We start from the raw sequence: 26,804 nt of genomic DNA, 5'->3' as shown, positions 1-26,804 counted from the left end.
GACTAGAGAAAAAGGAACCTTCCTGTACTCTTGGTATGAATGCAAACTGGTGCAGCCACTATGGAAACAACATGGAGATTCCTCAAAAAATTAAAAATAGAATTATCAGATGATCCAGTAATTCCACTACTGAGTATTTACCCAAGAAAAGAAAAACACTAATTCAAAAAGATATATGTACCTCTATGTTTACTGTAGTATTATTTGCAATAATCAAAGTATGGAAGCAACCCAAGTGTTCACTGATAGATGAATGGATAAAGAAGAAGGGATACACACACACACACACACACACACACACACACACACACACACATGAATATTAGTCACAAAAAGGGAAGAAATCTTGCCATTAGCAACAGCCTGGATGGATCTAGAAGGTATAATGCTAAATGAAACAAGTCAGTCAGAGAAAGACAAATACCATATGATTTCACTCATCTGGAATTTATGAAACAAAACAAATGAACAACAAAAAACCCGGATAAACTAAAAGCAGACTCTTAAATATAGAGAACAAACTGGTGGTTACCAGAGGGGAGGTGGTTGGAGGGAGGTGGGGGGGTGAAACAGGTGATGGGGATTGAGTACATTTAATGTGATGAGCTCTGAGTAATGTACAGAATTGCTAAGACACTATATTGTACAACTGAAACTAATAGTGTATGATTATACTAGACATACAATAAACAAGTACATAAGTAAAAGGTAGCCAATAGTATATGCATTTTTAGAATTATCCAGTCCTATTTAATTACGGCAGAAGTGTTAAGCTTTTAGTTTTCAAAATGGTTTAGAACTCTGGAGAGGGCGGAGATTTTCTAGAAATAGTCACTGAAAAAAAATTAAAACTTTGAACTTTAGACTCACTTAGAGGTAGGAACCTCAATGACTCATCAAATAATTGTAGCATTGCTTCCAGTGCCTCATTGAAATAAAAAGGAAAATATCTGAGTCTGATTGGAATCATATAGACAGGTAAAATACAGTCCTTTGATTAAAAGATCTTCCAGGATGCATTTTAGTGTTATGTTTAACATAATATACTATTATTTCATAAAAACCTGATTCTGAGTTTTAACCATGATATATAAGAGATCTGTGATAGAGAACAAGTTACTTGGCCTTCACAAGTCTCAGTTTTTTCATATAAATGGTCCAGGTTGGCTACTTTTTTTCTTCAAATGTAAAAAGATATAGGATAATGCCACCTTACCATAATATCAAGAAAAAAAAAGTCTATGCCTTCATTATTCTTCCTCAAACAATTAGAGAGATGAGACTTCTAGTCACATCAGTGGACTTCTAAAGGCTGAGAAACCCCCTCCAAAGAGAGATGGGGCAAAGAGTAACTGTTTCCCCATCGTAAAAGCATGGAAGACAGAGCTGATTGCCGACTCCAGCAGATAAGGAGAAAAGCTAAGTATGAGTTAGTATGACGGAGTAAATTCCCCAAGAGTTGCAGATCCGAGTGGAGTCTGTACATTCTCAAAAATGTTCTTCACAGGCTCCCACTGGTGCTTACAGGAAATACTCAGGGAAGAGGAGGAAAACAGAGTGAACTCCCCTCAATGGCGCATCTTTACATTTCTCTTATATGAAGTGAAAGTCTTAAGTTACCAATAAAAGAACAGGTGACCCCTTCACATACCATCCTTCAAAAACATGACATATGTAACAATGTATCCAACAATATAGCTGCAAGATCTGAAAGCTAAAAATGATAAAATGTTGCTAAGAGAAATTTTAAAAGACCCAAATACATGGAGATATATACAGTGTTCATGGTTCGGAAGACTCACTACTTTTAAATTACAGATTTCCCCCAATTCACCTATCAGAGTCAGTGTGATCTCAGTCCAAATCTCAAGGCTTTTTAGTAGAACTTGCCAAGGTGATTTTAAATTTTATGTGGAAAAGTCAAAGGCCAAGAGTAGCCAAATAATTTTTAAGAAGTACAAAGTTAGTGGACTCATGCTACCTGATTTCAAGGCTTTATTTACTAAAAGGGTGAATAAATTACACTTTAATAAATATGACTTTTAAAAGTGTACATTATGAAGCACTTACTTCAAAGGATTGTTTCATGAATTAAATGAAGTGACAGGACCAATACAGGGGAAGTGCTCAATAAATGGTAACTGTTGTCACTGGCATTTGTTATTTGTTAGAGAGTCATAAACTATAATTCCCTTCCCTTCTCTTCCCCCTCCCCTATCACAAACTGTTCTGGAATTGAAAGAGGTCTTTTATGTGTGACATTATAAGCTCTTTCTTTTCCTGGGTACTCTCTACAGATTTAAGTCATTACTGTGTCTTGGATATATGTACCAATGTATCAGCCTCAGAAGTGGGCACCTTTCATTTTACCTCATGAATGCAACTGTGGAGGCTTGGCTGGAAGCGTTGTTTCCATGGTAAATATGGCAGATAAATATGGCAGGTCCCCATTTCCCTCTTGTTAACATACAGGCACTTGGGGGTTGAAGCAGATTTACTATAAAGTAGCCTAAGCTTCAGATCCCCTCACTTGCACTGGTTTCTTTCAAGATCTCAGGAAGGAGCCCTAGCAAAAGGCTATGAGAACTATTTATATTCCATAAGTCTTCAAATTCCTTGATAGCTTAACTCTGAAACGTCTGAATATCTGTATTCTCCGGCCTTCACATGTCCTCTTACGTAAAAAATCGCAGCCTCATTAAAGCACACCAGTAATAAAAATGATGATGGAGACACTCAATTATCATTTATCTTTTTGTTTTGTGGCACTTTATGTATAGTAATTCTGCATTTGGCTCTAGCAGCCATGTATAAAACTTGGCAATGACTTAAACATACAGGAGGCGATTGTTCTCTCAGCAAGAAGTTCAGAGATGGTCCAGGTGTCTGTAGAGCTCCATGATGACATTAGAGACTCAGACTCCTATAAACTTTCCATTCAACTCTCCTTATTTGTGGCTGTCTTACAGCTACCTTAAAATCAAAAGATAGCTGTTTCACTTCTAACATCATTTTTCCTTTCTAGGCAAGAATAGAGGGAAAAGTAAGGAGAAGTAGAATGTAAGGGTCAGAATTGCCCCTTTCTGAAAATATTTTAAATAGCTTGCCTTTTTTTTTAAGATTTTATTTATTTATTTGACAGAGAGAGACACAGTGAGAGAGGGAACACAAGCAGGGAAAGTGAGAGAGGGAGAAGCAGGCTCCCCACTGAGCGGGGAGCCCAATGCAGGGCTCGATCCCAGGACCCCGAGATCATGATGACCGGAGCCAAAGGTAGATGCTTAATGACTGAGCCATCCAGGTGCCCCATAAATAGCTTTCTTTGAAAGGTCTAATATTCTGCTTCTATCTCCTTGGCCAGCACTATGCCAGATACGGCATACTTGTCAGTCCCCTAGCTGCAAAGGAGGTTGGAAGGTGGGGATCTATGTATGTAAGTATGTATGTACACACGCATGCACACATTTTTAAGGAGAACACATTGTTGCAACAAGTGGATTCTGATAGAAAGAAGGGGAGACTGGTACTTGAGTAGGAGACACATAGGGTCCGCCATCCATTGTAACCTTTATAAAAGTCCTAGAGAATGGGTGTTATGGTTCCTGTCAAGAACAATAGAAGTGAAAACAACCTTTCAAATAAGTTGCAAAAATTAAGTTTGCACCTGAGAAGTCATACTGGAAGGGAACTATTACAAAGAACTTATTCTTGATATGCTTCAGAGACGTAAGGAAGAATCGTAAGAAACTTCCACAGGCTTAGAATTTTTTGTGCTTTGCAATTTTCTTCAGTTTATGAGAGCTTTTCTGCTTCCATCCTTCTAGGTTGCTCTAACACTCCCTGGGGCTTGGTCCTTTTCGTTTCCTCTGTTTTGAAACGTTTTATCTGGTGTTTAGGCTGTCCAAATTCTTCCTTTCCTTCAGGTTTCAACTCAAATGCCATCTGCTCAGAAAAGCCTTCCGTGAATTCCCCATCTGGGTGCTGACTATCCTTAAGTCACCATCGTATTATCATGGCGTTTCCTTCTTACAGATCTTAGTACAGTAGTCCCTGCCTTGTCTGTGGGGGATATGTTCCAAGACCCTCAATGGACGTCTGAAAGCACAGATAGTACCGAGCCTTTACACACTGTTTTTTTCTACACACACATACCTATGATGAAGTTTCACTTCTGAGTTAGGCACCTCAAGAGCTTACAACAATAACTAATAACAAAATAGAACAATTATAACACTATGGGAGTAATAACAGTTTGTGAATGTGGTTTCTCTCAAAGTATCTCTTACTCTACTCACTTCTTATGCTGTGAAAGAATAAAATGCTTTGTGATGAGATAAAATGAGGTGAATGACATAGGCTTGGTGACACAGTGTTAGGCTACTCTTGATCTTCTCACCATAGGTCAAGAGAAGGATCGTCTACTTCTAGACCCCCAAGAGACTGTGGGTAACAGACACTGTGCAAAGTCAACTGCAATAAGAGAAGACGACTGGACTATCCAGAATGATTTTGTTTATTTATTTACTTATTTATCTCTGCATTTGTCTCCACCAGAATGTAGGTTCCTGGGACACATAGATTTTTGTCTTTCTTTTTGTTCACGGACCTTTGCCTAGTATGGACTCTTGACAAATGGTAGAGTCTGAAGACATGTTTGTTGAATTCGTGAACGAGTACACTCTGGAGGGGAGGGAGCTTATGGGAGTAGAGAGGGAGACACGAGGCTGACAGGCATGTTTTTTCTAAGCCCTGGGTCCGTATGTGTGCTCCTGTAGAAGCATGTGTGGTGGCGAGTGGCTGGATTTTGGCCCCAGGAAGACGGTTCTACTGAGCGCAGTAAAGGCAGAGAGTGAGTGTGAACTATTAACAGACTGAAGTCAAGCCATAAGAGCCTTTTGGCATAAGAGCGGTCTGGTTATTAATAGTGTTTACGTGGATTGGTGGGAAGAGAAAGCACAGAATGTGCTGTGTCTCTTTGAACTTTCGAGTGCTTATTGCATAGACACCCGGCATGTCTGGAAAGAAATGCACAGCTGAGCAGAAGGCACCAGTTCTTAAGACATGTGGGTGACATGAAGTATAGTTCTGAGAAAAACCTAATTCAATCCAGAAAGCTCAGGAATGAACCCTTCAGAAATATTTAATTCGATGGTTATGAAGCATTTACTTGAGTTGAATAACAACTCAAGTGTTTTCCCCTTGCATAAGAAAGGGAACAACCTTTCTGTTTTTAAGCAACGTTTTCTTGTCACACTAAGAATTGTGACCCAGCACATTGCATTTTGCCCACAGATGTTTTAAGAACAGCAGAAAGCAGTGGAGCTTCTGAAATAATTTAGAAGGTTAAAATTTAAGAACCCACTTGGTAAATTGTGCTTTTGTCACTGATAAACATTTATTTTCCTCAGATTTGGGGGCCCAAGTATTTGCTGAAAAACTGTCTCTTTGTTCTTAAATTAGAAGAGATGATTTCAGTGATATCATATGATACCGCTATTGTGTCTGGAGTGAGGTTTTTTAGAAGGCAAAACCACTTGCTGTATTCTGTGTGGAGACTTCCCTCTGGCTTGTGTTGACAGTAATCTCAAGGTAATCCTTTGAAATAAAAACCTATAAAAAGTGCTGTGACAGGACAAAGAGATAACATGTGTGGCAGAGGAAATGAAACTAAAGTGTTTATTTTTCTGATAAAATAGGAGTGTCTCTTCTCTTCCAGTTGCAGCATAGTGACTCAGTTCAGTGAACTATATAATCCTCTCTGGAGCTTAATTAGAAACCTTGTAAACGGCGTGCAAGAGGCCAGAATGTATGTTGGATGAACACAGCAAAGTCTTTTTATGAAAACGGGAACTCCCCCGAATCGTCTTACAGTAGGATCTATTGATTTCATAATTGAATTGCCCAATTTGGGTTCAAAAGAAGGAAACTTCTTTTTCTACAGAAAGATGATGAGACATGTGGATTTCACATGTTTACAACAAAAGCATTCTTCTTTTGCTCCCTAAATTTCAGAGGCATAAAACACATTGATCCAGAACCTCCTGGTAGCTGACTTGTGAGCTGGGAACTAAAGCCTTGCGTTGGTTTCCCCAGTGGTGACCTAAGGAGCTGAAAGAGTTAATGCCCAGCGTCTCTCTGGTTATGGAGAGACCCTGGCTCAATAAAAAGAAAGATAATAGGCTATCAGGAAGGAATCTGGCTATTTGCTTGAGTAATTGCCTGAAGTAGCCCCTCCTTTGGAGGGGGAGGGCACGCTCTTCAAAGGGGTCAGTTGATTTCCTATCTCTTGAAAAGACAATACATTTTTCCGCACTCAGATGGATCCTTTCTAAATGTCTTTGTCCTTTAATTTTTCCATTCTGTGTTCCTCTCCTTTTCATTTTCCTCCTCCCACCCATGCCTCCCCATTAGGTCCCCGCTTTTTAGCTTTTGACCTGTTGACTCAGTCTTAATGCAAACTTTTACTGTTTTAACTGTCAGTTTATAAGTTTCCATTTTGGAGGTTATTAAGGTTTAATGAAAGCTGGTCTCCACTTTGAATCCCAGCTTGATTCATTAAAAAAACCTGTTTTCTGGGACTTTATTTTTATTGAGCAAAACAACCATCTTCCTTGCCCTGGAGTTACCATCTAGTGTACCTAAAGGTGTGAAAGGAATGGAATGATTGTCCTATGATTTTAAAGGTTCAAGTAGATTTTACTATTCATATGACTCACGGTTTTATCAGTCACATCCGTTTATATACGAATGTATGTTCAACTTCTATGGCATGAATAATAGTATATATGGATGTATATTTTTAAGGGGAAGCTTATGACCATAAAGATAAACATAATGTTGATACCTACTCAAATTCCTTCCATAAATTCAGCTTTTCAACTCACGATGTCTCCCATTTTCTGAAATAGGTTGGAGGATGCTTACATTGCATCCAAATACATCCAAATTTTCCCTAGAAAATACTTTTGTATCTTTTGAGCTTTTTATATCACCACATAAGGGTGAGGCAAGTATTTCTCTGTGTCCTCCAGTGCTGGTTTGATATTCTTGATTTCTGTTTTCTTTTTTCTTCATGCAACTGTATAACTATTAGGCCTAGGGAAGAGGAGAGAAAATTGGTGTTTTCTTCCAATGACAACATGCCATGTGACATTATGTACTCCACTCCCTTTTGCTAAAAACAACAACAACAACAACAACAACAACAAAATACACTTAAGTCCAATGATGACCTAAGATGGATTTAAAGGGTTTCTATCCCAATAACCCAAAAAAACTGTCATGGTTCTCCAAGTTGCTTCAGATGTCCCACAAATCCTTATTTTGGCTGATGTTTTTGCCTAGTATAGTTAAAGATATTCAATTAGCAATTTCCCTAGTACATTTTATTCATAGGTATATTACACTAGAGATTAAGACATAATTCTTGCCTTTCACAAACTGAGGCAAAATAAAACAAAGACAAAAATGACTATACCACAAAGTAGAATGTGACAAATGCCATAAGAATAGTATTGGTGAAGGAACGTGTTCAAAGTGCTAAGCACAGAACTCCAAAGATTATATGCTCCATTGATGCTGGTTCCTCTCTCCTCTCCACCATGGTGGGAAAAGGCACATCTGGTTAGAAGAATAAGTAAAGCCCTATGGACAAGACTCCATTTTGCTGAGAACAATGTGGGGAAATGTCTGTGGAACAGAAAGCAATTTAACTAGACTTGAAAGCAATGTAAGTCTAGGAAGGAAGATGAAATGACTTTTGGAAAGGTGGGCTGTGGCTTGATGCACAGGACCTAGTATGTCAGGGGAAGACATTTTAACTTAATTTGTTGGATGTGAGGAAGCCACAGAGGGTTTCAAAGTGAGAAAAATCATACTATGGCCTGTGTTTTAGAGAAATATTCTGAAAACTGTGTAAAGAACAAATTAGAGAAAAGGACTCAAAGATCATTTGGATTAGTTATATAACAATAATAGTAACTATAATCTTTACCATTTGATTTAATACCTTTTTGGAACCAGAATTTTTGCATATATAATTTTCCATACTCTCAGCCATTCAGAAGATAGATAGAGAGGAGTAGCTACTAGGTAGTGTTTAAAGCCACAATTATCTGACTCCATAGTCCATGATAGAAAGTAGGACCCAGGGGCACCTGGGTGGCTCAGTGGGTTAAAGCCTCTGCCTTTGGCTCAGGTCATGATCCCAGGGTCCTGGGATCGAGCCCTGCATCAGGGTCTCCGCTTGGCAGGGAGCCTGCTTCCTCCTCTCTCTCTCTGTTTGCCTTTCTGCCTATTTGTAATCTCTGTCTGACAAATAAATAAATAAAATCTTAAAAAAAAAAAAAAGAAAGAAAGAAAGTAGGACCCACACTGTTCTTAATGAAATGTGACTTTGCCTAAGTTCCTCATCTTGCCTGGGACTCAGTTTCTCCACATGAGGAAGCAAATCAAACTTTAAAATTCTACAATCAAACTTTAAAGTTCTATAATCAATCTATACTCACATATCCAATTCCTGTTATGGCCAGTACTATGTGTTTGCATCCTAAATGACAAAGGAATGGGATAGAAACCAGCAAGAGATTTTATCAGAACTTATTTTCTAACTAACTGAGCAAACTCTTCAGGCTGAAGTATAATGAATTCTAACAAATTTTCATAGTACAATTTTTATAACTAAAATGACATAGGAAATTTACATTTATAAGTCATACAAATTCTATAGGAATAAGATATATTTAATTATAATTTTATAAGAGGTACATTTAAAAAGATCCACTCCATGACATTTCACTTGCGGATATTCTAAAGTTAAAAAGGAAAAGTTTGAGGAAAAATATAAAGGCTCTAAACCCCTTATTACTTCAGTTCAACATGGAATCAAGAGCGGAGTTCGTCAAAGAGATAATTGAAGACACCCTGGGAAGAGGGGACTGAGGTTTTCAAGTTTATCATAAATCATTCAATGCCTTTGGCAAAGCCTTGGTGGAAATTAGGAAACTGAATATTGTAATGTAATTTAAGTTTTCACCAAAGACTTCATTCTGATTCTGATGGGAATTTTTACCCTAGAAAGGACTGAGGAACTGAATCCCAAGAGCCCGATTCTATTGATCATTATAATGTTTTGCCTTTTGCAAAAAGGTGAGCTGCTGTTTTGAACCCAAATGAGAAGCCTTTTCAGAAGCACCCCATCTATTCCTTTTATACTGAGCAGGAGTAAACCAAGAAGAGGATGTGAAATCTATTCCTCTTCTGGAAAAAGGATAAATCAGAGTACCTTTATTTGTATAGGACCGGACTTAGAAATCGCCTCTGAAATCTGTATCAAGTGTTTCTAAATAGTATAGGCGTGTGCATCAGTGATGGCTCAGTAGATCTAAACCTGCCTGAAAATCAGAGCAATTGGAAAATGTTTGTGCTCACTCACCTCCTGACAAAGGAAACAATAACTAACACAGTAGGAAGCTACAGCTATCTTCTGACACATTATGTTTCCAGCCCCAAAATGTCACCTGAAACCACTGAATGGAGATGAATGAAAACCAGCAGTGGTCGGGAAACATGCAAAAGGAGAAAAAGCCCCAGCTACAAAAAAGGCCGAGGTTCTTTAAAGCCCAACAAGCTGTTGACTCAGACCTCTGCAAAGTCGAAAGCATATGTCCTCTGGTTAAGGCCGAGGGTCTTATAATTGACCAGGCAGGGAAACTTAAAATGTCTAATTTGAGGTTTAACTGCAACATGTGAATTCTTTGCAAGTAGCCCTCAGAGAGAAGAGTTACAGTAAACCTGAGAATGAATTTTCCATTTTCTGTCATTTAAAAATGTAAAGAAAGACTCTGAAGTATGTAATGTTCAGGGGAAAAGGGACCCAGGAGTTTCCAGAATTCAAACTTATTCGGCCAGGGTTGATTCCATAAATTTTGCATCAAGTATCCTATGACACTGATGAAAGACTCCTTTGGAACTTTGTGAGAGCTGAAGACAGCTGATAAGTGAAGATTATTTATTAATTTTCTAGCAGTATCTTTCTCAGAGATTTCCCTGATCACTATTTTGGGAGTCAACATGAAATTTTTTAAAGCACAAACATTTCTTAATGAGTGAAGCTGGAAATGCATGCTCCTTTGAGACTGAAGGGGGGTATGAGAAAATAGGAGTTATCTTTCATAACTTTAAAAAAATTCTTTGGCTATTTGAGCCCATAGCATATTTGGGAGTCCTCTGAACAAAGTTACTGTCATCATACCAAAAAATATAATTTTTTTTTTTAAAGATTTTATTTATTTGTCAGAGAGAGCGAGCGGGAGCGAGCACAGGCAGACAGAGTGGAAGGCAGAGTCAGACGACGCTGGGATCATGACCTGAGCCGAAGGCAGCTGCCTAACCAACTGAGCCACCCAGGCGTCCCAAATTGAGTTTTATATATATGCTGGACCTCAGAATATCTCCATTCTTTCTAGTTTCCTATTTTTACTGACTGTCATAATTGGTCTAGATTCAAATCTTGGCTATCTTTTGAATAGGTGCACAAGATAACACTATTGTCTTTTGAGATCCAAAAACAACTGATCTTGTCATGTTTATATGTGATCAGTGTGGCCCTGGGTCAATAAAAAGCACCGAGTTTTGTAACTTTTCCTGTTTCAGAAAGGAAGTATTAGTGATTCAAATTATTAATTTTTGTTTTTACTATTGTTTCAAGTTATTGTTGTCTTTTCAATACTATTAAAAAACTCACAATCAATCAGACCAATGTCACATTTTGAAAACTGTATAGATAATCTCATTAACTGGAAAGACTATGTTCAGTTAGATGACTGGTTTCAAAGGTGAGACACTGCAAAAAGAGAAGGGAAGAGCTTCACATTAACTTTCCAGCTGGACCACCCATGCTGCTCAACTGAATAAACAAATTACATTTTGACAGTAAAGAAAGCAGAAGAAAATAAAACAGCTTTTAGGAACTTCTTATATTTGTGACAGGTCTATTATAGGATAGGCTATCTTTATATTTATGCACTAGGCCTTAGATTTTCTTCTTACAACATTCTTAAGATTTCATAAGATTTTTTTTTCAACCCCATGGAATCTGGGTGCTAATGAAATATGTACAAAGACTAATATATGTGCACCTTTTAGCTAAAATAAAGCATTAACATTAAGCTAGGTAAATATATTCCATAGGTCCTCATTACCAATTTATAGTTCAAAACTGCACCCCAAAAATGGATCTTCTCTGATTTTTTCAACACTTGGAGGTGTCAGAGCTCAATAACTATTCCATGATTCATGATAAAGTGACTCTCTTCAAATAAGGACGTAGACTGACTTTGTTTTCCTTGAAATCCTTTTGGCCAGAAATCCAATATGATATATCATATGGTAAACTGAAATTCGTATGAAACATCACACATTTACGGCCTTCCCTTTAATTCGGCAAAACTTCATTTTAGTCCTGTAGGTATTTTTTTTCAGCTACCAGGCAAAATATATTATTGGAGCAATATGCTGGAATAGTAAAGGGAACAAGGGTTGGGGCTATTAAGCTACATTAACAGCTTTCTCTAGCTTTATTTAAAAAAAATTGATGCAATAAATGTCATTTTAAATATTTTATCATACATTTAATCTGGTAGAGTAGGGCTTTGACAATTTATTCTTGAACATAATGTTTCTTAATGAGGTTTTCATACATGAAATTCATTAGGATTTAGGACACAGAAAAATAAGTGAATTGATACTATATTGTCAAGTTTATGATTTGTTGGTACATTAAAGTAAATAAATATGGTGTATACATGAATAGATTAATTCTAAATACATTATAAAAGTGAACTCAGTTTTCTTAATTTTATTCTTTGACATATGTGCTAATTATATATATACATCTAAAAAGTAATCTCTCACATTTTAATCATCTGAGGTACTAGGTTATAATGAATTTCAATCTCTTTGCCCTGTGATTTTAGATGTTCTTGGATATCCAAAGACCTAAAGACATTAATTGAATCATTCATTCATTCATTCATTCATTCATATGTGGTACTGTCCTAATATGTACCAGCTACTAATCTTCGTTCTGGGAGTACAATGGTGAGAGGGCACAGCTCCTGCCTTTAACAGTGTGGCTGCTTCAGAGAATCATTTAAAGCTTAGGTAATGTATGAACTCAGCGACTACACCTTGGAATGCTCATCTTCTGGATGTATATGGTGTTGTGATGGCAAAAGCCAGAATACATGGGTCCTGCAACCAAGAAGTACAGGCCCTTTTGTTATCACGCAGAGTGACCCATTTGTGGAGTTTGCATTTCCCATGCCCATAATTTAGACTCTTCTGGATTAGGAGTCTGGTTGGCACAGGGCAGGAGAGTACCTCATTAGGTGGCATAGTAAGTGCTTCACAACCTTGAAACTATGACTACTGCTTGTTCATTTTGAGTTTCTCATTTAAGCAGCCCCAAAGGAAGAGAAGAAAATGATTCTGTTGGTGGAGATAACTGAACCTGATTACCATGAACAGCTATGATTGCTGCTAAATAATGGTGACCTGGAAGAGTATATTTAGAATCTAGGGACTTCTATGGAGCTTTCCTTGTAATAACAGAAAGTAGACTACTGTAAAGACAACAGCTTAACCAAGGTACAGTAATTAATGATTCTGACCAGTTGGGGATGAAGGTCTAGGTTACCCCTCCAGACAAGTGAGTATAAACCAGGTGGGATGGCTAGTAAGAATAACTGGAGATGAGTGGAGAAAAAAAGATGGTCAATATCAGTTATCGCTCAGGGACAAGTTGCAACAGTAGGCACTCTAGCTTTTTCCAATAACTTTTCTATATTGAGTTGATTGTAGAAATTGCTGTTAGCCACTACCTTGAAGGTTCTCAAAGATGTGAGTGGTGCAAGAAGTGGGCTTTATCAGAAACCTCTTATGTCCCACCCCATATCCTGTCATCTAACCTTTTTATTCCACCACTGATACAACAACTAACTGACTGCAGGTGTAAGCAGCCAACATCCACTCCCAGCTTTTGCCAGAAGGCTATTTGGTGTGGAACACCAGTGGGACCAACTAACCGAACTCCATGGGATGACCCTTGAACAACGGCGGTAAAAGTGTATGACTCAGACAATTCTGAAGGGTATTACACAAGGCTTCCCAGAGGATTCCTAATGATTCTGAGCCCTGATTATCCACATTAATCACAACTTGATAATGCACTGCTACATCAGCTTTCCTTTCTTTCCCATTTCATACTTCTCGTTTTCCTGCTTCTGTTTCTTGCTATTACTTCCAAAAATAAGTTACCTAAATGTAAGGTCCTGTCTCAGGCTTTTGGGGAAGAGGTGATGATATAAGAAAGGTGGTGAGAATTGTTTTAAAGAAAGTTCAAGCAGGGAATGGGGTTTAGGAGTCGGTGGGAGGGGGTGGAATTGGTGACACTTAAGGAGAGACCTAAGCAAAAAAATAAGTATGTGGATATTCAGTGGAAGAAGACTCAAGGAAGATGGAACTAGAAGCACAAAAACCCCATGGAAGTTCGTCTGACACATTTGAGGAGCAGCAAGTTCCCCGTGTGGCTGGAACAGAATGAATGTGGAAGAGAGTAATAGGAAATAAGTAATGGGAAGTGGGCCAATGGAATAGAGACTTTAGTGGCTCTGTCAGCATATTTAGTATCTCTGGATTCTCATTTGCAAATGGGGTAATAAGGCTGACTTCTCATGGTCTTGGGAAATATTTAAGAGAATGTAGTGGCTAGAAAGACTAGGCTTGTCATCCATCCATCCATCCATCCATCCATCCATCCATCCATCCAATTTATCTGCATTTTGCTTCTTCATTATTTCATTCCCTTCCATTTCCTCCTCTAGCATTGATACATAGTCTCTCATGGACTTTGTCCATATGGGTAGTGATGGGAAGGCACTGGAGACCTGAGAGCCTTCAAAGGATTGGATTCTCACACCTATGTACATGTCACATCACACAATTTTCCTCCTTTTTTCATCCTGTGTCTCCCTTTATCCTCTGGAGCTCTGTCATCTGTTAGCCTAAACATACTACACTGCAAGGAAAACTTACATCTTGTTCACTTAGAAAGGCATATCCTTAATGATCTCCTTTCTTTAAAGGGGCCTGTTGAACTTGTGGGGACCTTGACCCTGTCATGTATTATTAGTAGCAGGAAAGCTCTTCCTTGGTCCAGTCTTCTTTTATATTATCTTTTTCACATGGCAATGAAGAAAATGTGAGTCACCATTATTGGAAAAACCAAGGTAAATGTTAAAAAGTTAGGGCTCATCAGAATATGTGTAAATCACACGACACTTCCTACACCAACTGACTTTATAATCTGTTATGAAGCTACTTCCTGTTCTAGGCTTTGGCTACTCACACATCTGTTTATTTTGTATCTAGTGACTTCCTTCCTGCTCAGCACTGTGAATTTCACTGCTTATAAACTATATGAGATCCACTCAGTAATTTATTTTCCAGGTAATGTTTAATTTTATAGAGTTGTAAAAATTGTTATGATTGTGACTTGGAGAATATTCATACCTTGTCATCCTCTGCACAATTTTTTCTGACATTTTTTACCAAGGCAGATTGGACCTCTCACTCTTTTCTCCAACAGTTATGCAAGTGTGGCTGATACACTGTCAGCTAGTGGGGCTATAACAACATCCAAGACTTGAGCTTTCCTAGGATTCAGAGTCTTGGAGCTGCGGTATTTGAAAAGTAGTTGTGACAAAGCGGGAATATAGGAGTCAGAGGAGCTAATAACAGAGGTACTAGATGGGCACAGGCAGATCTGGAAGCCTCTGTTACACTGTATTCCTCATTTATCCACTTATTCTGCCACTTAAATTCTGCCACCAATAATTGGAATAAGTTAGAGACTCAAGCTGGAACAAGAGACAGTCTGCCCAAAGGCAGTGTGCTCATGGGGAAACCTGGACAGGAAGTTCAGCAGGGGACTTCTGTAATGGAAGAGCCCAGAAACCCCTTAAGGACAGGCTGCTTAGATACTTGACTTGGGTTCTGAGGCTGCTTAGAGATTTGACCTGGGTTCTGAATTATGCAGTTGGGTTTAATCTAGAATTAAACTAATAGAATAGTTGCCAAATTGTTTTGTTCTATTTTCTCTTCCTACTTACTCCTATGTCCCCACTAAGACAAATCAGATAAAATACAAGCATTTTCTTAGATAACATTGGCTTTCTACCTGATGATAGTTCAAGTTATAAGGGTACCGATACAACTCCAGAATTGATGAGTAAAATCATAGGCAGTAAATAAAGCCCAAATCACAAAATGTCTCTTGTGGACTAAATATTGCAGAGTTCAGACTCTTACAAACAATGTCAGGAGTAGGAACTCTTAAGGTGAGACCTTCGACATGAAAGAATTTAAACTCAGGACAAACAGAAAGTAAAGGGTTAAGAGGAAATTTTGAAATTGGAGAATTTTTATAGTGTCAGATATTAAAAACTATACCTGACTGCCTCAAAGCAAGCATTCATATATGTGCTTATATTTGATCGATGTTACGTATACATAACATTATAAAAAGATTAAAGGAATTTCAGAATAGATTTTTGGAATCCCAACAGAATTAGGACACACTTTTGAATTCTCATGACACTATTCTAAATAAAGATGAGATTTCACTATCATTTCTGTGCATGTTTTAATCAATGACTGTACAACTCAGATACTTTAGATTCCAAAGTAAAAATTTTTGTTTAAATACAATTAAATATATTCACTGGGTTAAAATTCCATGCTATCTGAGAATGAATAAATGATTCATTTTTTTAGGAATAAACCTACACCTTTTATCATTTCTTTGACGACTTTCTTCATCTGACTTCTAGGACACTGCATTCTCCCAAATTCTTTTTTTCCACTCCTTCTCAGTCCCATTTATTTCATTCTTATTATCGCTTTGAACTCTAAATAATGAGTGTCCAAGAACTTCTTTTTATTCCCCCCTCACTTTTATTTTTTAATTTTCTTTTTTAAATTAACATGTAATTAATTAATTTGCTTCAGAGGTATAGGTCTGTGATTTTTCAGTCTTACACTGTTCACAGCCCTCACCATAGCACCCGCCCTTCCCAGTGTCCAAGAACTTCATCCTTGGACTGCTCTCCTCTGTCTGCACTCCTGACTTCATAGTCTCAAGGATTAAGAGGTATGTAGTGAGAATCTGCCTAACCTACAGACTCCTGCTGACAACTGCTTACTCAGTCTCTCCTCCCATATAGCGAATGTCCAAGCTTCTTACCTACTTGCCCCCACCAAATGTGCTTCACCCCAATTTTTCTCCATTCTATAAATGGCAACTCTAATCCTTCCATTTGCTCAGGTTAAAAACTTGGAAGTATCCCTGACTATTTTTTCTCTCACATTTTTATCCAACTTGCCAACAAATCCTGTATACTCAAACTTCTAAATCTATCCAGAGTCCAATTTCTTCATTATACCTCTACTGATGACATAAGTCAGTGTCATCTCTTCTGTGGATTATTTTAATAGCATCTTAACTACCATCTTCACTTCCATTCTTATCCCCAGCAGTCTTTTCTCAAGGTGGCTTGTGTGCTCCCAAGTCATAAGGCAGATCATCTCACTCCTCCACTTACAATCTTTTGATGGTTTCCCAACTGAATCATGGTAAAATCCACGCAATGGACCCTTCAACCCCCTCTCCTCCACACACACATTCCCCTACCAACACCATCTCTCTGACCTCATCAGCTGTGACTCTTCCTCCCTCCATCTTTCTGCCTTGGCCACACTGACCTCTCCACTATTCCTCAGACACTCCAGGGAGGTTCCTGCCTGGGGGGTTTTGCATTTGCTTTTTCCTCTGTGTAGAACATTCTCTTCCAGCCACCGCGGAGTGGCTTGCTTCCTTACTTTCTCAGTGTCCTTTGCTCACTTGTCACCATTTCAGAGAGGCTCTCTTCTCCCTGATCTCCTCTTTTCTGCTTTGTTTTTCTCCATAACACTTATCATCAACCAGTGACAACATGCTATACTGCATCTCTCCACTATAATGTAAGCTTTATTGGGGCAGATATTTGGTTAGCTTTTGTCACTGCCGTTTCTCCACACTGAATCATAATTTCAGAGAAAAGTTACTAATACACACACACACCAAGAAGCATACATATTACATGTACGAACTGGATGAGGCATATGGTGTAGTGAGGACTGCACCTGGACTTGGCTTTGAAGGAAATCATATGCAGTTAAGATTCATAAGGTGACTTAAAGATCCAGACTTCTGCTTTAAGTTGTTAAGGAGTTTAAAGGTATAATGCTCAAATGATCCTGAAAAATGTCACAAAAAAATTGCCTCTCTAAAAATATCATTTAAGTTTAAAGTGTTTGCTACTTATGTTATCGTGAGATTACCAGCAGAATTCAATGTGTTAACAAATCATCTAAAATACTCCAAAAAGTGAAACAAACTTCCAGAGCCAAATCTGTCTTAGAGTAGATAGCGGGCTATCACAGAAGACACTTCTATAATCCACGGTATGAGACAATTTCTCACGACCATTAAAAATCTCTACAGGTCCTGGGGGACTCTGAATTGAAGCAGGCCAGACATCATGGCATCCATGCAAAATCAGGTATGACAATTCATTAGAAGTATTATCTTTTGGGGAGAACTGATGGTTCTCCTAAATTCAGGACTGCAAAATAAAAGAAAAGAAAAATGAAATCAGAATATCATGTTTAGCTGGCTGACAGCCTTTCTGTTTTTTTTTTTTTTTTTAATAAAAAAAGGATTTCCAGTGTCACAATACTATATTCATTGTCAAACATAAGAACAGTGTGCATGCATAAGAAATAAGTAGAGATGAGCGTGGTATGCATCATTGTCCATGTGAAATTTGTGAAGTTGTGCCCATTTAGAAACTCTCATGGGCCTGCCCTTGGCTTTCCTGGAAATAATAATCCTTGGCATTTGGGACTGTTTCTTTACAATTTAGGAATATAGTGTTTCATGTTTCATGATGGGCCTTATTAGCAATGGCATCATCTTATTGCAAACACAAACATTTCTCCATAAATTCACAGCTTGGTGCTTTGGCAAAGTGGAAATGCCATTTAAAGGACCAGGGCCTGCAAACTGAAATATGAGGCTGAAAAACAGTGATGAGGAAATTACTGAAAATGAAACATCCCATGACGAGTCTAACAGCATTACGGAACCAATCAAGATCGCAGTTTGGGAGCCGATTTTACCTGCTAACGAGCAAGCCACTCACAGCTCCTAAGGTTTTGAGTTCAGATTTTCTATCTTTCACAAATTTAAACACAAAAGCAGCGGTCAGACTGCTTTTCCCTGCCCCTATCTGTGTCCTCAACTTAGGTGAAATCTTTGTCAGGCAGCCTGACTCTCCACACTCCTAGAGGAAGTCAAATTGCCGTGGAATGATAATTGCTCCACATTGAACTATAGGAGGTTCTGTCCATAGAGCGTATCATCAGACAAATATTTCAAAGAGAATATTGAAACTTAGAGAAGCACAAATGATCTTGGCTGTGGATGTCTTAAGATTTCAACTCCAATCAAAGGGAATGGGACGGACCTGCTTAGAAATCGTCATTTCCACACATTGCAGCCTGAAGTTAGTCCTCCCTAATCACACACAGCCCCTGTCAAGCCGGGGGAAGGCACCCCTTGAACCAGGAATGCACATGCGGCTCGCGAGAAAGCAAATTTGGATGATTTGTGGCACAGGATCAGAAATCGCTTCAACTTGTTTGAAAGGGAAGAGCAACATACTTTAGAAAAAGAACACAAAATCCCACGCAATCTTGATTCTTGGAAACACCCATTTTCTCAGTAAATGTAAAGCATGGCGGAGCTTGTGCTATTTACTCCTGGCCGGGTGTGGATGTCAGAGTGGAAGGGCTTTTTTTTTTTTTTTTTTTTTTTTTTAGGTGCTGGCAACCAGGATCTGAATGAAACAAACAGAACAACACAAATATTCCACTGTTTGCCTCCGTAGGTGGAAGGGCTGCAGACAAAGGCGCTAGAATGCTGGAGAAGCACTTTTGTGGAAATGCCGGTGAGAAGCACGGAAGGCTCCCTTCCCCTTCTCCCTGGCCCGCTTTCATTTTTCTGGAGCTGAAACAAAAAATAACTTGAACCGTGCGCACACACAAAATAAAAAGGTGACGTGCCAAGTCACAGTTATAAACAAGCAGAACCTTCTTAGAACATTTACAAAAACGAGAACCTACTCGGAGCCCCCCTCATCACCATGCATACACCCTCAATTAAAACAATGCCCCTGATAGCAGGCAGTATAATCTGCATTTTATTTCACTCATGAGCAAAATAACAAGTTACTCAGGCCTGCGGCACTCATGAGTGATATGGGGCGTGTAATATCCTTTCCATTGAGTTTCCTATTATTAAGCTTGAAATAAGGAGTTCAGAATTAACTGTGACAATGATTTTATCTAGTGTTGGCATCACCATTAGCTTTTGCAGTTTACTGCTAATAAAACTTTAAATTTGCTATTACTTCTAATAACCTTCTTGCCACCTTAGCTGTAGAAATTAGACAAAGAACCCTGCTGACATGTGGCTAGTGACATTTTCTGAAAGTGTAGAAAACTACGATGACAACAGTGACTGTTATTTACCAAAGTATAATAAAGCCAGGCCCTGCTGGCCTTCAGCAGCCTAATTTAAAGCACCTGTTCCCTGGGCTTGAAGAGGCCTATAAAAGAACAAAGCATAAAATTTTGGTTTCTGTTATTGTTGTTCCAAGCATCAGAGAGTTCTTTCATAGCAATCCAATAGATTCTAAAGTAAGAAAAAAAAAAATAAACTTGTGATCAGGCCTACGTGAGTGACAGGGAATTTTAAAACATGTCATTGTCTGGTAACCTCGGAAGCCCACACGTATTCATTCACCTGAAGCAGTGAAAAAATTAGCGGTGAAAGACATATCTGTGGCTTGATCACTTTCCATCAAATCTCTAATCTCATTCAGCCCTTCCTCTGTGATATTGGACATTACCCTTCCCCAAGAATTAGGGTCATGGATGCTCTTCTGTTTTAGACTGCCAGGAGAATTCATGCATATTTGGATGTTATGACTTTGGTCATAGGTCATATCTTTCCGGCAATACCCTCCTAACCAAGTTCCCCTAAATAAACCAGTAAGATATGACTGTGACAATGGACTTAAGCATCCAGGAAAAAAAAATAGTAATAAGTTTTATAAAATATTTTTAAAGCATTTGCTTTTAATCGCAGAGAAAAGAATTAGTTGTTCACCAGACTTTTTATTTGGGAATCTATGTTAGCATTCCATCAGGTTATGCCTGGCATGGAAATTCCTTCCTTCACACATTTTCATCTCAGGACAAGCTCTGCCACTGGAGAGTTTACTGTTTACTCTCACCAGGCAGTGCAGCTATTTGATGAGAAAGTCTGCATTCCTGAAAGTTGGGGAATCAAAGTGAAGCTTGTGGGCCAGTGAAAAATGTGCCTTTTGCAGATTCCTTTCCTTTCTGTCTTCTTGAGTCAATTCTCTCCTCATTTTAAATATAATTGAATATTTTTAAGAAACGTGAGGTCAAGAGGAAAAGCCTCCCCCCTCCCCCCAACAAGACACTCCACGGGGAATATTTTTAGCCACCTGAGGAGCAAGGCTCTGAGCAAGACAGGCTGTAGTCTGTAGAGAGCAAGCTGTTGAGATTTCCTAACTGTGAATGAGTTGTTTATAATGGGAGGAGCAAGCTCAGACCATTCCCAGCCTTTACAAAGTTTGTAATGGCTGCAGCATATGGGGGCAGTTTCTTCCTCAGGTAACTTCAGGGTTAATCTTCTCCCCCTTGAGTACTATAATCACATCCTGAGTGAACGTTAGGCATGCACCCATCAGGTCTTCCTCTTAATCCTTATTCTCTCTCAGTTCAACCCTCAGTGAAGATGGAGGTTCTGCTACTGGTTTTTCTGAGCTGGCCTTTTAAAACTAGGTAAGAGGCGATGCCAACACTAGGTCTAAGTAAGAGTCTCAACTCAGGAGAGACGAGCGGGGGCAGGGGGCCAGTTTCCGAGGAAGCGCTTCGAACTGGATAAGACATTAAAAGATATGCTCTTGTTATGACTTTCCTGGTGACCAGGAAGTTGTCCTTATGGCTTTTGTTCAAGTTCCCAATCCCCTCTCAACTCCAGGAAATGCTATCTTGGTATTCGGAGCCAGGAAGGAATAGTATCTTTCCCTTAATGAGCCGGGACTTCATTCACTGTGAATGTGAACTATTCTTCTCACATCTGGGATTCATCTGTTCAACCACAAAATGTCGGTTAAGAAAGAAGGAATTTAGTAGCGAAAGTGATATTGAGGGCCAGCCCATCTTAGCTGGCTGGGAATTCAGTTATAAGAGATAGAAAGTGACTGAGAACCAGGCGAAGAGCACTGGTAGGTCTACAGCGAGCTCCCGTCCCTCAGAGTGCCCCCCCCCCAATTCTACTCTGTTCCTCCTTACTTCAGAGCCCTGTCCTGAGTTTCTGCCTTCCTTCCAAGCCTCTATCCCTGACAATTCTATTTTGTTCCTCTCATTCCAGACATGAGACTAGAGGAAGGAGGAAGGATATCCTGCTTCAGTACCAGAGAAACTTGCTTCTGACATGATCCATTTTAGGAATGATTGCAAGGTCCCAAAGTATCCTTGTTGGAAAATTGTGTTTGTAAGGGCCTATTTAGCCAGAGTGGCCCCACCTGGGTTGAACAGCCATTTTGTTGTTTATGCAGTAAAACTGGAACTGACCCTGCCCCCTTCTCCCCCCCAGGGAACGTACTTAAAAGCAAGTCCAAGAAACCAGTCCCAGGTAACAAAGCCCAAATACAAGGGTCAGGTGGAGATAACAGCCCGAATGCAGGGATGAGTCAGGTCAGGTGGAGACGTCCAATCAGTAAAGCACACACACTGCCTCCTAGCTACCGAGGAGTATGGGCCCCGCCTTTTGGGTGCCCTTTGGGTGCCAATTCTGACCAAGGTGATAGGATGGTTCAAATATCTACTATAGGGTAAATTGTAATTCAATTGGTCACTTATGAGTGACCTAGCAAAACTGTGCATCTTTCTCTGTGTTACAATTTCATTGGTCACCTGTGCGTGGCCAGGCTGAACCACATGGTCTTTGCCCTTAAAAGCTAGTCTGTAAAGAAGAGAGAGGTCGCCTCTTTGCAAGAGATGGCCTTGGCTGATCAGTTTGATTCTCAATGCTTGGTGCAAAATAAAATAAAGCTTTGCTTGACCTTCGCTTTGTAACAGTCTCGCTCCTTTGACCATGGACCCAACAGTGCTTAGACTCAAGTCGGAGTCATTAGAAATTAAATTTTCACTAGATGTGACATTAGGCATATAAAATAATGCATCTCGGGTTTCCAAAATACTTCAATTCAATAGAGATTTGGAAAACACAGTTGATTCATAAATTGCTTTTGCAAAACTCCTGGTTGTGCTAATTCTATAGATTGCCTTGGATTTTATGACCTTTTGATAGCTACAAATAATTCCTGTTTGTTCAATTCTTCTTTCTTATTATTTAATCAGGGGTGGGGGGGAAACTTTTCCAAACTAGTTGTTATCTGTCCCATAAACAGTGCTGAAATTGCATGTACTTGTTCCCAAATTGCTTTCTACTCTAGTAGCTACTATCCATTTGGACTATTCATTTTAGTTGCTGAACCACAAAAATAGGTGTCCTTTGTTATATACAAACAGCTTTCAATCTGCTAATTAGGGCTAATTAGAGGGCAATTGAACTTTACTCTCCCTGTGTCTTTCTCTCTTTAAACTGTAGGCTGATGGCATTTTGCAAACTAATAGAATGAGCAGCCTTCCTGAGCCTCTTACTCTTTCCATTATGCAACTGCTACTATACATTTCCTTGTCAGTGTTGGTATAGAGAAAACCTAGAAGTGCCACTGTGCTTATTGTACATGCTAAGGGACACTAATTTAAGGTGACTGGATAGAGCTTGGTTTGTTCTAAAGAAAGCCTTCAGTGTGGGGCAGGAGAGGGTGGCATGGCTAGTAAGCCCTTAGAGTTCACTTATTCTCCGTGTTATTTAAAGTTATTTTTCTCCCTAACAGTGAAGGCAATAGACTTTTCTGTTACTCTGTTCCACACTAACTGACATGATTTCCTTTGTTCCTTTTATCAACCCTGCAGAGTGGACAGTTTCCTCTGTCCCATTTCTTTGAGAGACAGAGGCTTGAGGAGTTACCTGGAGACGAAACTTGGCACCGTGGAAAAAAGCACGGTCTTTGGAGTCAGACAGCCAGGCATTCATTTTCTTTTGTATACTTTGGAATGTTGTTGAAACACTTGGAGTTTTATTTTCCTTCATTTGTTTATAGAATGATAGTGCCCGGGAATTTGGTGAGACCCAGAGTTAAGCTGAATTAAACTGAGTTGAGCTCAAGATTCATTCATTCACCAAACTCTCATTGGCATTCTATTACTATGTGCCCCCTATTTTATTTTAAGTTAGAAATACAAAGATAAACAGGATGCTGCCCATATCCTCCAAGGAGTTTTGATCCTGTGATGATGGTCAAGGCAAGAGAAAAACGACAAGACGTGGGATAAGCACTGTGATATGTATGGTGGCTAGAGGCAGGGTTTGTGGGGGGGGGTCACCTGATTCAGGTTGTAGGAATTCAGGAAAGAATCCTAGAAAAAGTGAAGACTAAGCCGGGTGTTAAAAAGAGGGACAAGTTAATTAAATCAAATGGGTTAGGACAACAGTACTCAGGAGGCAAAGGAGTAATGGCAGATGGCCATAAAGAGAATTCAGGGAGTTATGTAAGTTGTGGATAAGAACACAGGATTTGGGGGACTGACTAGAGAAGTAGTTGGTGGAGTAGGGATAGGAGAGGTTTAGGATCATAATCAGGAAGGAGGCAGGATTTGGATGTAGATTTTCTGATTTCAAATCTTATCCTTTCTCATCACAGTGCCCTCTCAGCCCAGCATGTGTGTGCATGCGCACATGTGAACGTGCATGAGTGTGTGTGTATGTGTGCGTGCGCGCGCGTGCGTGCGTGTACAGTCATAGGTCTGGAATGAGCACTTCACATATATTTTTACCACTCAAAAGACTGTACTTTTCTTTACAGCTAACATGTGGATCCACATTACAGTCCTGTTCTAATGGAACAGAAATGTCAACATACTTTGAAAGAAATCTTTAGCTATATTTTTACTTCCCGTTATCTGTACTTAAAAAAAAAAAAAAAGAACAATTCAAGCCATTAGAAGCTGTTTGTGAAATATTTCAGCTTTAAAAAGTGGTCTTTGATGAGAAAGACTACAAGAAAAGAAAGAAACCAAAGCAAACCTGGGCAGCATATAGCTATCATTTTATCTGAGGTAAGAACCAACCATCCTAATGGACTTAAGAACTGCAAATATTTCTCCAATGACTGGAATTTGTAGACAGAATCTTGCAAGTAGGCTACCCTTTGCACTTGAATGATTACTAGTTTAGATTCATAGATAGGTGGATAATGGGTAGGTTGGTAATTTAACTCTATGAGGGAAGGAGCTGTGTCCTTTGAAACACAACCAATACGTATAACATAGGGCCTGGATTCTACATAAAATGCAAATTTTCTGGTCCAGAATATTACTTTCCTAATGAGAATAGATAAATTCGTGTATTTCAAGAGAGACATTGCATTATTCTAATCTTCCCACCTAGGCCATTTGATTGCAGAAGGCACAATGAAAACATCTGAGAATGAAAAACTAAATACATACACAAATAAAAATAATCTAGCCCATATCTAATACTTAACAGATTCGAGTATTTATAGTCAATGGTCTCCTTCCAGGGGTGTGATTTAGAAAAAACAACCTAGATTTCATATGCACTTCAATCTTGCTTTAACAAACATATGACATTGATATGTCTCCCTTTATAGATACAATGCATTATTTAAAAATAGAATTGATGATTGAATGTCTAAAGAGAATCCATGTTTCCTATTGTCTTTCTTGTAAACTAGAAGAATATTTCCATAATCTGAATTAGAAAGTTTTTTTGTTTTGTTTTTGCTTTTTTAAATGAGAGTGGTAAAGGGAGGTAAGGAAGAGATTAGTTATTCCCATGACTCCTGGGAACATTATCACAGTATTCGTACTTGCTGTCATGTTGTATCTGCTAAGAAGGGGAAGGCAGAGGTTAATAGATTTCTATCTCTTTTGTACTTCTTTGTTTAATTTTGTCTAACTTCTATCCCTTAATTTCTTTTTTTTTTTTTAAGATTTTATTTATTTATTTGACAGAGATCACAAGTAGGCAGAGAGGCCGAGAGAGAGAGAGGGGGAACCAGGCTCCCTGCTGAGCAGAGAGCCCGATGTGGGGCTTGATCCCAGGATCCTGAGATCATGACCTGAGCTGAAGGCAGAGGCTTAACCCACTGAGCCACCCAGGCGCCCCTATCCCTTAATTTCTTAACAGGGTCTTCCATGCTTATATTCTTGTTTCATACTCATAACTCCCAAAGCCAGCTATCCTTCTAAACTTGGTCAGGATATGCTATATGTACAGTAAAAAGTTGCATTTTCTAGTTCTACTGCAGCTGAAAAACTACAATTATATTGACAACACTATAAGCACAGAGCATATGTCTAAAGTAACATACGAGTCTATGTCCCTGCAATAGGATATTTTCCATCTGCCCCTCCAGATCATTCTCCAGGTTTCTTGCCTTATCTTATATTGCAGGAGGCTTCTATGAAGGCAGTGTGAAACAAAGTTTCTTTTTCCTCTGGCCATGGGGCTCAGCCAGTGGGAGGTCCTGGTCCCAATGTGAACAAGAGGAAGGAAACACTGGAACGTGTGTTCCCTTGGCTCCCTCCTGCTGGTTCACGGGTTGGCGTTGCCTGAGTGCCTCTTCCTTGAGCCACAGCTCCTGTTCTGAGACCCTCCTGTTGGACACAGGCCCCACTCTACTTTAAACATACCTCTGTTTGTTACTTCAGCCCTGATGGTGGGTGGGAGGCTTAGGAATGCCTGCTTTACCCTCCTAGTTTGGCTTCCCTTAATACTGCCCACCCTTTGTGTCTTCATTAAAACTCTCTTCAATCTCTTCTTATGAGTGCACCATCTGTTTCTTGGCAGAACTCTGACTGATGCAACTTCCCAAAACCAAACATGAAGAAAACAGTGAAAAAATATCAAATTTGGGCAGTGAGTAAGCTGAAGCTTGTTTTCCTGCCTCTCTATACCCTGAATATAGCAAATACACATGAAAAGGAAGTATTTGATCTCTAAAAAAAAAGAGAGAGAGAGAGAGAGAGAAATTCTGAGTTGAGGAATTTTAAGTTATTCATATTACACCATGTTTAGCATTTGTTGCACATTAAAAACAGACAAATGGCATCAATTTGCACTGAAAAGTAAATTGTTTTTCTTCTGTCCTAGATGGCCCCCCCTTTTTTTTTAAATGCCCATGTTTTTGTGCAAAGAGACATACAAAAGATGGAATAGCAGAAGTCAATCCCAGATGACTTCAGCGTCTCAGTATTGATCATTTTAGAGGCTCTTCAATCTCTTCTTCAGAATACTCTGATAATGGTAAAATCCTGCTCTCCATCAATGGGCTTGTGCTTGGAAGACAAGATTCCTCATGTAACGACTTGCCTCTATCTCCATGAATGCAATTTGGGGAGCTTGTTTTGTTTCATTTTGTGGCTCATTTCTAACTCCATGCTGCCGTGGTCTC

This window comes from Mustela nigripes, chromosome 14 (assembly GCF_022355385.1).
Source record: "Mustela nigripes isolate SB6536 chromosome 14, MUSNIG.SB6536, whole genome shotgun sequence".
NCBI lineage: Eukaryota > Metazoa > Chordata > Mammalia > Carnivora > Mustelidae > Mustela > Mustela nigripes.
Note: the sequence above shows the minus strand (reverse complement) of the source record.